The following is a 13,933-nucleotide window of genomic DNA, read 5'->3' as shown; positions in this document are numbered from 1 at the left end:
AATCCTCGATATTCGCACTTTCCTTTCTCGTATTACTTTCCATCCTATTCTCCGTTGACGGACCAACGTTCACTGTCGTCTGGGCGGTACACAGTAGAGGTGGTCCACCATTTTCTCGAGAACGTCCTATTCTTTGTGCCTCTTGCCCTGCCACCGATATGATTTTCTGCCTTACCATGCTCATTTGGGGCACTTGCAACCAATCTCCAAATGGTTGCTACTGAACATTAAGTGTTCCCTTACTGCAAATCCAGACATCGCAGTCCTTTGCATCGTGCATAAGCCTCCCACACATGTAGCAGAATACTGGGAGACATTCATATCGAAACGAAACCCACCCATCACTAGCAGGACCGAACCACACTCGCCTCCCTCTACTAAGTGATTTCATAATGTCGATCTCCACTCGCACCCTCATAAACTCCCTTCCATCAGTTTCATCCTCATCACTGCAGTGAATTATGCACCCTAGAGGTTTAGAGATGCCTTCCACCGCTTCTAACGTCATTTTCCGAGCTGGAAGGTCATGTATTTGGACCCAAAAAACTGCTGTATCAAAACGGAGATCTTTGAGGGACTGATCCATTTCGTAACAACACAGAGCAATCAAATATTTGTCAAAACTCCATGGTGCACCAAGTAGTATCTTCTCTGCAAGCAACTCGTCTTCGAAAATAAAGAGAAAAAGATGGTTTCCTAAATCTTTGATGCGAAACTCGTGCTTTGTGTTCCATAGTGGTCAGAGAGTCCGAGCCACCACTTCGATGCTGAGAGCTTGTTTTGTAAAGAATTTAGCCGGTAACATGCTTTTGGGTTTAAGGTTTTGGTTCTCAAAATCAAAAGTATCTCCCTCTTGTTCTGAGAGAGACAATCAGTTCCAGTCTTTGGTTAAAGCTTCCATGGCTCACATTGTTTCCCTGGTCCCACAAAGAAAGTACCCACAAGCCCTATACATAACGTTGTTATGTAAGGGAACTAAGTCCTATGTGAGGAACAGGATTCTACTAACAGGGAGTCTGGCGCTGCAAAGACTCTAGGTCAGAGAAACTTTATTATGTCTTTCTTTATATTTGCTTTGTAAAGATTTTATTTTATTTTGTGCCTGTGACTGTTTATGGTTCTTTTTCATTGTTTAGAATTTAGAACCAGCAAAACTTAATGCAATTGTTCTCTAAAAAAATAAATAAATAAAAATCAAACCAAACCAAAATTTTTGGGCCGGTGCTTTGATGTATACTTATAAAATATTGGGGGATAATTACACATAACCCACCTGTGGTTTGGGCGAAAATCATTTTGCCTACCCGTGCTTTGAAAAGTATCACTTAACCTACTTGAGGTATGTTTCGGTCACTCTGCATAACCCACCTCAGTTTCTACCGTTACAAAAACACCTTTTAACCCCAAAACAGAACATAACGAGAATCAAAACACCCGAGGTGCGATCAGCTTGTTCTTTGTGGTTTAGAGCGTCTAGAGGGGGAGAAAACACTTGTTTTGCATCATTGAAGCTAGGCAAGGTATGTGTGACTGTTGTTCATCTACATTTGGGTTCTTCCACCCACGTATTTGTGTCTGTTCTTAATTTAGGGTTTCAGATTTTGTTCAAGTGGAAACTTACTGTGTGAATGTCTAAATTTGTACTTCCCAGGAATCGTGTTATGTTCATATGTTTTCATCAAGTGGTAATTTCTCGGGTTCATGTGGACATATGTGCAATGAGAAGACTTGTGTTTTGAGAACAAGTTTGAGTTTGTACAATTTTGGGAGGAGGTTCTTGGGTTGTAGCCGTTATCAGGTTGGTCCTAAGTGTCCTTTCTTTGTTTAGGTTGATAACCCAACCTGTCCTCGTGGGAATGAAACTGCACCTTTGGCTCTAGAGAAGATGTCTAGGCTTCAGAGTGCTCTCCAACTTGCCAATGAGAGGGAAAGGACAGCTTTGGAAATGGCAGAAGAAGCTAGGAAAATGGCAGAAAAGGCTGTTGAAGAGGAAGCTAAAGCCAAGGAGAGGGAGAGAAAGGCTCGAGTTGTCTGTGCAAAAGCTAAGGAAAAAGCCATGTTTGCTGAAGAGAAGTAGAGAATGTGGAAGTTTGCATGCATTTTGTCATGGATCTTTTTTGTTATTGTTATGTTGTTGTGTTTTGGCTCAATTGAGTTCTCTGGAGTGAAGAGACCTAGATTGTTGCCCTGAAGTAGTTAATTGGTTAGTAGAGATAGTTATGGCAATGGTGTTAATGAATTTGCATTGTAATAGCACTAGCCTACTGATGTAATGTTTTGATGTGTCAATGAATGAAGAATTGGTCAATTATTGAGTATTTTGTGCACACCATAACAACCATTTAATGGAAGAAATATTGGTCATGCCACTAGTCTGTGGGCATATAATGAAAGAAGTATTGGTCAATTATCAATGACCTGTGCATACCATAACAACCATTCCACAATAAAAACTTCCATACACTATATTGGAAAAATATACTTGGACACAATCTGTAGTAGCAATAAATAAACTTCCATATAATTTGGTTTGGACAAATAATGTTCCATACAGTTACCTGCGCATACCATAACAACCATTCCACAATAATAACTTCCATACAATCTATATTGGAAAAATCTACTTGGACACAATCTGTAGTAGCAATAAATAAACTTTCATATAATTTAGTTTGGACAAATATTGTTCCATATAAACTGTAATACCACAACTTCCATATAACAACTTGGAGTGTATTGTACCTTAATTACAAAAAAGCACATTCCAAGGCCAGCTACATATATATAAATATATATATATATATACACATATATACACATACATATAATTGCTCAAAACAAGGTGATTGTTTTTTACACTAATTGATAATTACAAAAAGCCAACATTGGTCTTCATTAAAAAAAAAAAAAAAAAAAAAGGCCCACATGTTCCCACTAACTTTACTCCTAATGCTGGCATGCGTACCCACTAGCTTCATTTATTTCTTACCTTTACTCTTTCCTCTTTCCACCCACTGAATTCATTTTTGGTGGCCTTTGTACAGCAAGCTGTCCTCTAGTCCTCACACCACCAGTGCTCCTATTTGCATGTGAAGGCTACAAAATAAAAAATAGATCTACTTGTTAAAAAATATCCCAGTCTACACAACCATCCAGGAAAGAGGTTACTCAACCAAGTTACTTGTGAAGAACTTGGTAAAGTATCCCAGGTCTCCCTAGGTGTGTGAAACTCTGGCTGCGAGGAAGAGAACCATCCTGCTCTCTTGTGAGATGGCCTAGGTTGATTTCCTTACTGTGAGGATGAAGGCTGAGTGGCAGACATCATGTTGATCTCCTGTGCTTTATGTGACAACCATCTAAACCTATAAATGGCCTGCATCCACCTAAAAATCCTACATTCTGAGCATTGAACTTAACATACATCGTCTTAAATTTTGGCTGGGAAGTCTCATCAGCCATTTCTGTTTGTAGTATAACCCTACTCCCATTGTCTACAGTGGTTATCTTTTGTGCATAGTCCCTAAGGACACCATATTGCAATTGCTCATCTCCATTGATCAAATCCTTTGCCTTTCTCTTTGACCTATACACTTGGTTTACACTTAGGTTAACAGATAAATTTTGCATTACATGGTTATGTACACCACCCACCTCCCAATTTGGATTTTTGCTAAAATCCTCAATGAACCTCTTTGCAACATAAGCTAATGTTGCTTGGCTATTTTTAAAAGACTTGGGGCAAGTACAGTCATCAGTTAAGGTCTTAATTTGAAATGTTAGCTCTCCACTTATTTGAGATGCGTAACATCTCCACCCACACCCATTTTTGCAGTGAACTGATATCTTGGTCCTCTCATTAAGCTTGAATTTGATGTCAATAGGTTTTTTGATTGCATACTCCCTTAAAGCAGCTCTAAACACCTTTGCATTAGGAAACTTTATCTCCTTCTTCAGTACAACATTTCTCATGTCACTCTTAGCATTAAACTCTACTTGCTCAGCTACCTGCTCATCATCAGACCCAACCATGCTTACTAGGTCATCCTCAAGGGCTGGCTCAGCCCACTCAGGGTCTGCATGGAATGCATTGCTTGATTTTAGGGCTGTGTGGGGTGCATTGCTTGATTCTGGGGCTGTATTGGGAGCAGAACCTTGTGGAGCTGAGTTTTGAGCACATGGTTGTGGAGCTGAGTTTTGAGCAGAACCTTGTGAAGCTGAGTTTTGAGTAGCAAATATAGCATCACCAAAGTCATCCCTCTCTAGGCCTTCATTTAGCCAATCATCATCATCTCCTTCAACATTCTGTTCTTCATCTCTTGCACCAATCTCAACATCTTCTTATTCATCATTCTCATCATCATTCTCATCATCTTCATCATAATCACTATCCAATTCTATTTCATCCCTTACTGCATCACCACCTAAACCACTTACATTACCACCTACATCACCACCTGCATTACCACCTACACCACCATCTGCCACTCCCCCTTCATTAGGATACTCAACTGCCAGTGGCTCCACATCTATGTCAGTATAGATTATGATTTTTTTAGCTGGCCATGCCCTATGAAGGGTAGTCATGTTTAGGACATTTGCATCTGTTTCTATGTCTCTTAAATCATCTTGTAGATCACCTTCAGGAAGTAAATACTTATATCTATTGTGTTCTTTAGGAGCACCAACTAGATGGCATAAATCCCAAATTTCAAAGAAACTTAACTTGTCAAGGTCAATCTCTGTCAGTAAACGTACAGACCCACCCACATATTTAATGGTTGGCTCCTTCACAAAACATCCTCCAACATGAATTTCAATGTCAAATGTGAAGTCAACCATCTGCAATTCAAATAAGTAGTTTGTTTACACACTGACATGCAAAAAATGACAAGAAGCCAAAAGAGACAACAAGCCAACAAATTGACAACAAGACAACAACACACGGACAAAGGACCACATAAAGCACATGCAAAACCAGATTCCCAACAAATTCATAAGGACCACACTACCTACAATTCACAAACAAGTGCAATCATTGACAAATAAACTTGATTCTTTCAGGTATATGCATTATATAAACAACCATAGCAGTACATTAGCTACATCCTAAGTGATTCTACATATAAATAGAAAAATGCACATTTAACATACAAAAAAATTAAAATGTGCAGATGAATAGCAAAACCTAACTACGTGGGTGGGTTGGGATAAAAAACGTGGGTGGAAGAACCCAAATGCAGATGAACAGCAGTCACACATACCTTGCCTAGATTCAATGATGCAAAACAAGTGTTTTCTCCCCCTCCAGACGCTCCAAACCACGAAGAACAAGCTGATCGCACCTCGGGTCTCTCTCTTGAAAAGTTTTTGAGTTTTGGGTGTTTTGATTCTTGTTATGTTCTGTTTTGGGGTTAAAAGGTGTTTTTGTAACGGCATAGACCGAGGTGGGTTACGGAGGGTGACGGAAACATACCTCAGGTGGGTTAAGTGATACTTTTCAAACCACGGGTAGGCAAAGTGATTTTCGCCTAAACCACAGGTCGGTTATGTGTAATTATCCCAAATATTGACTTTTTGATGAGGACAGCTCTAGTTTGCTTTTTATGTTAAAAAAAAAAAAAAAAAAAACTCTACACTTTTATTTATCAAATTTTATATTAGAATATGTTCATGAATGGTGAGGTTTTAAGGTTTGTAAGATTTGTTTTTTTTTTTTTTTTTTTTCTGAGAAACATATTTGTTGTTGAAGTTTGTGAAAAGTATTTGGTTCTGATTTTTTTTTTGTTTTTAATTACTATGCATATATGTAGATTTGAATTTTGATTTAAATTACGAAATTTATTAGTAATTCCTCTCTTTTTGTTAAATATGGTCATGAAACAAGTTATAATTAATTGATTGATGGTCAATGTGATTGACCAAGAATTTAATCACTTTAGTGTCAATTCATTAATATTAGAGGCTCTCTCTCCACACACACACACACACACAAAAAGGTACATTCTTTTTTGAGGAAAAAAAAAATGGTACATTCAGTTTGATTTTTAGACAATTTCCTAATGATATAGATTGTGTTTAAGTAGGATATATAACAATGTATAAAGAAATATATAGCAATGTATAGATACTATAGGAAAATATTACGCACCTCTCTACAAGGTAATTTATGAACTTAACTGAAAATTTACATTATTAATATTGTTATAAAAAATGCAGAAAAAGTGCTTATTAAGTATTTATTTTAGAGGATACTTAAATTACATGAATTTTTTAATACATTCTAATACCATAATTTTGTGAATAATTTATTTTAGATCTTAGTTTTAATAGTTTTTCCGCGCATCGCACGGATTAGCGACTAATTTAATAATAAAATAAAAACAAATATTTGGAAAAAAACTACAAAAATTAGTAATCTTGATTTAAAAATATAGAGAAATTAAATAATAATGTGCAAATTATATTGGCATATTTTATTATTATTTTTTATATAATAATTTCACGTATATAAGTCCTTCAAGATAATATATAAAAAATATTTAAAATTCACAACTTAGATATAAAATCTCATAGCGAGCAGTGAGTATGAGCGCCACTAATCACTAGCCCTACAGACCAAGTCATAGACCTGGCTTCTTAATTTTAAAAATGGATTTGGATCCAGTGCAATACCACACTCACTCACATTAATTTTTACCACTTTTATTTTTTGACTTTAACTTTTTAACTTTTTTTTATTCAATGGTTAAGATTGAAAGTTTCTTTTTTAAACTTTCAATCTCAACCATGTATTACTATTGCATCAGGTGGGCATTGCACCTAATCTGAATCCTTTAAAAATAACTTAAACAAATTATGAGAAAAGACTTGGCTTTTTAAATTTGAAAAAAATTTAAACAAATAAAGAGAAAGCCAACTCATTCCCACTGTCATGGTTTCTTCCCAACGTTTGCTTCTTAGTCTTTATCTCCTTCTTCTCACTTCTCAGACTCTACTACACTTTGTCTTCCCTAGTTTTTCAAACACATAGTAAAGCAACGCAGAGTCTCTACTCTACCTCTTTCTCTCCCTTCCTCACTCTTTCTTCCCTGAAGAATAGATCTAGCAAACAGGTAGTTGCTCTCCATGAAGACCCAATCTACTTTTTTTTTTTTTTAATATTTTTTATTGCAAAATTTTTTGGAAAGAAGAAACCGGAAAATCCATTTCCAATTTAGAAAACCACATGGTTTGACTGCGGTTCAAGGGGTTTATAGCAAAAATGCAATTTTTGGTTTTATAAGTTTAAAAAACTAGAATGATGACTGGTTTCCGGTTATTCCAGTCCGACCGTATGGTCCAATCTAGATTTCAAAACCATGTAGTTAAACACCCCCAACACACACACACAAGGCCACGTGTTATTATTCGTACAAATTAGTATATTCCTTGAAATTTCCAAAAGTTTATTAACGTAATTTGGCTATTACATGATATCTCATTCTACTAAAAATCATTTAATATATAAGAAACATTTATAATTTTGAATTTGCTGGACTATTTCATCAGCAATGTTGGGTAAAAACTTAATAATTAGACACATAAAAAAAAAAAATTTATTAATTAGTACATTTTATTATTATTATTCCTACAAAATAAGTACATTCCTTGAAACTTTCAAAAGTGTATAAACGTACTCGGGCCGTTCAATTTTTCTCATTCTAAAATAATAATAATTTAATATAAGAAACAATTATAATTGTGACTTTGTTGGACAGTTTCATCAGCAATGTTGGGTCAAAAATTAATAATTAGTCACATAAAAAAAAAAGAATTAAAAACTAGTACATTGTATTATTATCCTACAAAATGAGTACATTCCGTGAAACTTCAAAAAATGTATAAACATATTCTGGCCGTGCTATTTTTTTATTCTAAAAAATAATAATTTATGGTCTGTTTGCATATCGCTTATTTGTGGAAAACTGAAAACTTATTGATGTGGGTTCCAGTTAGTTCAACTGGTAAAGTTTCTGATAGTTGTATATATAAGAGATTTGGAGTTCAAAACTCTCTCTAAAAAAAAAAAATTAAATGTGTGAATAGTGCTATAGGACCTAAAAATGCATAGGTATGCGAACGCAGCTGAAATGCTAAGCAAACACACACTTAATATAAGAAGTAGTAATAATTGTGAATTTCTTGGACTGTTTCATCAGCAATGTTAGGTCAAAACTTAATAATTAGTCACATAAAAATATAATTAATAACTAGTACATTGTATTATTATTCCTACAAAATGAGTACATTCCTTGAAACTTCCAACCCGTGCAATTTTTCTCATTCTAAAAAATAATTGTTAAGGACAAATTTATTTAATTGGCTAATCCTTTGACAAAACGCACTTTACTTGTATTTGGGTAGATCTAAGTTGTGTTTAATACCTGAAGAAACATGTTGTTCAAGTTTAGTATTAAAGCCATGAAGATTGGACCAAGAAACAAGTGAAGAAAAGGTGTTCAATAAAGCTGGACAGATAGCTCGACACCTGCGGATAGATAGCTCGATAGCTGCTGGACACATCCTCGACACCTGGCTATTTGTCGAGCTCTTCAGCTGATTCTTATCGCAATCTCGATAGCTTCTCGATAGCTGGTCGATCGATCGAGAAAGTTTCTGTCCCCTCGACACCTTCTCGACATCTCCTCGATAGCTGCTATCTGTTGAGATTCATTAATCCTCGACACCTCCTCGACACCTCTCGATCGATCGAGGTTACGGGAAATCAGAATTTTCAGATTTGATTTTTGGGCCAGGCTTTTGTATTTGTGTAGGGTTTCTTTTCTCACAACCCTAGACCTATATATAGGCTTATTTTAGAGGCCGTCACATGAGAGAATACAAGGAGAACATATGCAAAAGGTGATCGATGCCTTATTCTCTCTGAAAGAAGCTACTGCGTCTTTGCGCCTTAGGGTTTTGTAACCAAGTGCTTCTTGATCTTCATTGTTGATGAAGTGAAGAACTTTGCAGCCAACATTCTTCTTCCTTAAGTTGGTGAGTGAGTCACGTTTTGAGATTCTTACAAAGGAGTTAGTCACGTACTAAGATCCGTGCAACAAAAAGGGTGGCGTTCATATATTGAAGAGTTCAGAGGTTCTGAAGTGGTAGAAGGTTTCTGCTGTGAGTTCATATACGAGGATTGTAGAGTCTAGGGACAAAGGTTTTGTACTAGATCTGAAACTTCTCTTTTCTATAGTGGATTGCTTTTCGGGAAGGTTTCCCCCCAGGTTTTTTACTGTGAAACTAGTTGGTTTCATTGGTTTTCCTGGATCATCATATCTTGTCTTATTTTATTTTTCCGCTGCATGATTTTGACATGATATTGATGTTTGTTTGTTTTAACAAGTTTTATTAATAATAAATCTAATTAACAACTTGTGTTTAAAACTTGTTAATTCTATCAACCAGGGTCTAAATTTCCCATCAAGTGGTATCAGAGTAGGCACACTTTGATTAGGGTTTAATCTTTGCTGTGTTGATCCATTGAACCCTGTTTGTCATGGATAGAGGACAATCTTTAATTATACATCCTTTATTTGATGGCACTAACTATGCATACTAGAAAGTACGCATGAGAGATTTCTTGTAGTTTTTAGATGAAAATGTGTGGCAAGCTGTAGAGATTGGCTGGACTAAGCCAACAGAAGATCCGGCCGATTGGGATGATACTAAGATCAAGGCGGCTAACTTCAACAGCAGAGCGTTAAATGCCCTCTTTAGCGCAATCACAAATGAAGAGTTCAAAAAGATATTCTCTAGGAAGGGCAAGAATGAAAAACCCCTTATTCAATGCCATGAGTGCAAAGGTTTTGGTCATATGAGGATAGAGTGTCCAAACTACCTCATAAAGGAAAAGACTAAGAAGCCAAAAGAGAAAGGGTTGGTTGCTACCTGGAGTGATACTGAGGATGACTCTTCTGATGAGTTTGTGGATGAATGTCGTCAAGTTATGGCCTTTGTTGCCACAACCGATAAGGTGATTGTGGAGAGTGCTAGTGACAGTAAGGATTCTTCTGATGATGAAGTACCTAAGAAGATGACCCTTCAGGAAGCCTCTGATAAGACTGGCTTAAGATATGTTGTTTCCTCCAGCCCCTCCTCATCCACAACTTCTGGATCAAGGACTATCTTTATGCCACAATCTGAGAAAGGTAATAGAGGTATGAAATCCAAAACTGATTTGGCTAATTCTAAATCCTTTGTTAAGCCTTGTGTTTGTCATCATTGTGGTGTTGCTGGACACATTCGTCCTAATTGCTTTAAGTTGTATCCTTATAAGCAATTGTCCAAACAGTCACAGGTTTCCTCTCAAGCACCTACACCTTTGTTTGGAGAGTTATTAAAAGTCTTGAACTTTTTAACTCAATTTCAAGAGAATTCTAATTCTTCTATGTCCTTTAGTAGACATACTAAGACACGTGCCTTTTCATCTTCACGGCCAAAGACTCATGCTGTGTGGGTGAGAAAGGAGCCTAAGACTTAATTGTCTTTTCTGTTTGTCCTCTGCTTTGATTCTTTCTATCTAAAGTAGGACTCTCTTTGCTTGATTTCTTATCTGTTTTTGGAATTATGCTTTCATGCATCTGCATATTTCTATCATGTTTTCATGCATATGAATTTTTCTTTCATGTATTCATGTTGTTTATCTGTTTTTGTTTGGTTGTTTAGTTTTTATTTTGTTTTGTTTTCAAAATAAAAATAAAAAGAAAAATTAGAAAAATACAAAGAAAAATCAGAAAAATACAAAAACAGTGTGTGTTTTGTGTAATTTGGTATTTGTGTACCTTGGATGGCCAATGAAACAAAGTTTTCCAAACTTTGTATCTCTTGTAGCTTAGATGAGCATCTCTATGCACAACTAAGCAAGTGAGCTTTGTGGCTCTTGTTTGTGATGAGTAAGATTATGTTATCTCTTAAAATTTAACACTCATATCACTCTTTTTGACGGGTAGGACTAGAAAATCCTAAGAGAAATGCATAAATAACCATCTCACCACTGTTGCCCGCCAATCATAATATGACACCTGTATGCTTCGGCATAGCAAAAGTGCAGTGTCAAAGACATTCGTATGCTTCGGCATAGCAAAAGTGTGATGTCAAATGCTTAACATCTTGGGTATTTATTTTCTCTCTTTTATATGCCTATGTATGATATGCTAAAATAAAAGAAAACATGCAAAGAAAATAAAAAGCAAAAAGATCAAAAATGCTTTAAATATGGTTGCAAACGTGTATTCTAGGAGATGTGGGAGTTATAGGATGTACCTCGAAGGTGATAGTCCCCATCAAACAGTTATGATTGTGTGTGAGTTAAAGTTATTTTCTCATATCTCAGATTGTCATAACATGTATACACATATGCAATCTTGCGATGTTTTTTACACACAACACGCAATATTCTTTGCTACTCTTGATACATGTGCATGTACAATATGATTTGGCCATCACAAAGGTTTTACATGTGCTAATGTATGCTCACTAAACAGTCTTGACTTGTTTTTGAAATATAAAATTGGTTAGACTTGTTTAGTGTGTGTGTGTGTGTTTTGGAATTTATGTGCTTAACATTTTTCTTGTTTTTCACATGTTTTGCATCTTTCTATTATCTTGTCATCTATAGCATCTTGTTTCATTACATTCATGCATTTATATGGATTTCTTTGTACCTCCTTGATCATTCTTGATCATCTTTATGTTTCTCGGGTTAAGCTTTCTAGCTTCTTGTACCCTTTGTCAATCATGACAAAAAGGGGGAGAGAAATTGTGACTTTATGGTTTCTTTTTTAAGATTCTACAAGTTAGGGGGAGAAATACATTCCTTTGTAAGGGGGAGATGTGTTTCATCTTGTTAGGGGGAGTGCTTACTTCCTTGCTCTTGTACCTTGGGTCTTGTGACCATGTTTACATACATTGTGTTTATCTTCTTTATATGCTGATGTATGTTTCTTTCACCTACCTTACATGTGTTGTTTCTTTTCTTTCTTCATACACATGTTTCTTATACTTGTATGCAATCTATTTATTTCTGTTTCACACAAGATGCCTTGATGAGTTTTGTTTAAAGTGTTTCAGAAATACAACTTGGGTCTTGTGACCATGTTTACATACATTGTGTTTATCTTCTTTATATGCTGATGTATGTTTCTTTCACCTACCTTACATGTGTTGTTTCTTTTCTTTCTTCATACACATGTTTCTTATACTTGTATGCAATCTATTTATTTCTGTTTCACACAAGATGCCTTGATGAGTTTTGTTTAAAGTGTTTCAGAAATACAGGTTGTCAAAGTCTACTTGCCATAAACTCTCTTCTTGCAAAGTTTTTCAAGAGTTTGTATTAGGATAGATTTTATTGTATTCAACAAGTGAGTATGAGTTGAGTGATTTATAACTTCTTTCATATGTTCATTTGTTTGTTGTGGTTTTGTCACGGATTGCCAAAGGGGGAGATTGTTAAGGATATATTTTATGTAGTTGGCTAATCCTTTGACAAAACGCACTTTACTTGTATTTGGGTAGATCTAAGTTGTGTTTAATACCTGAAGAAACATGTTGTTCAAGTTTAGTATTAAAGCCATGAAGATTGGACCAAGAAACAAGTGAAGAAAAGGTGTTCAATAAAGCTGGACAGATAGCTCGACACCTGCGGATAGATAGCTCGATAGCTGCTGGACACCTCCTCGACACCTGGTTATCTGTCGAGCTCTTCAGCTGATTCTTATTGCAATCTCGATAGCTTCTCGATAGCTGGTCGATCGATCGAGAAAGTTTCTGTCCCCTCGACACCTTCTCGACATCTCCTCGATAGCTGCTATTTGTTGAGATTCATTAAACCTCGACACTTCCTCGACACCTCTCGATCGATCGAGGTTACGGGAAATCAGAATTTTTAGATTTGATTTTTGGGCTAGGCTTTTGTATTTGTGTAGGGTTTCTTTTCTCACAACCCTAGACCTATATAAAGCTTATTTTAGAGGCCGTCACATGAGAGAATATAAGGAGAACATATGCAAAAGGTGACCGATGCCTTATTCTCTCTGAAAGAAGCTACTGCGCCTTTGCGCCTTAGGGTTTTGTAACCAAGTGCTTCTTGATCTTCATTGTTGATGAAGTGAAGAACTTTGTAGCCAACATTTTTCTTCCTTAAGTTGGTGAGTGAGTCACGTTTTGAGATTCGTGCAAAGGAGTTAGTCACGTACTAGGATCCGTGCAACAAAAAGGGTGGCGTTCATATATTGAAGAGTTCAGAGGTTCTGAAGCGGTAGAAGGTTTCTGCTGTGAGTTCATATACGGGGATTGTAGAGTCTAGGGACAAAGGTTTTGTACTAGATCTGAAACTTCTCTTTTCTATAGTGGATTGCTTTTCGGGAAGGTTTCCCCCCAGGTTTTTTACTGTGAAACTGGTTGGTTTCATTGGTTTTCCTGGGTCATCATATCTTGTCTTATTTTATTTTTCCGCTGCATGATTTTGACATGATATTGATGTTTGTTTGTTTTAACAAGTTTTATTAATAATAAATCTAATTAACAACTTGGGTTTAAAACTTGTTAATTCTATCAACCGGGGTCTAAATTTCCCAACAATAATAATTTAATATAAGAAACAGTTATAATTGTGAATTTGTTGGATTGTTTCTTTAGCAATGTTGGGTCAAAACTTAATAATTAGTCGCATAAAAAAATAATTAATAATTAGTATATTATATTATTATTCCTACAAAATGAGTACATTAACATTCTTTGAAACTTCCAACCTGTGCTATTTTTCTCATTCTAAAAAATAATAATTTAATATAGAAACAGTTATAATTGTGAATTTGTTGGACGGTTTCATCAGTAATGTTGGGTCAAAATACAATAATCTGTACATTGTATTTTTATTATTCCTACA

This window comes from Quercus suber, unplaced genomic scaffold (assembly GCF_002906115.3).
Source record: "Quercus suber isolate HL8 unplaced genomic scaffold, Cork oak 2.0 scaffold_94, whole genome shotgun sequence".
NCBI classification, from domain to species: Eukaryota; Viridiplantae; Streptophyta; class Magnoliopsida; order Fagales; family Fagaceae; genus Quercus; species Quercus suber.
The sequence above is the reverse complement of the archived record's forward strand: the minus strand, read 5'-3'. Positions refer to the sequence as shown.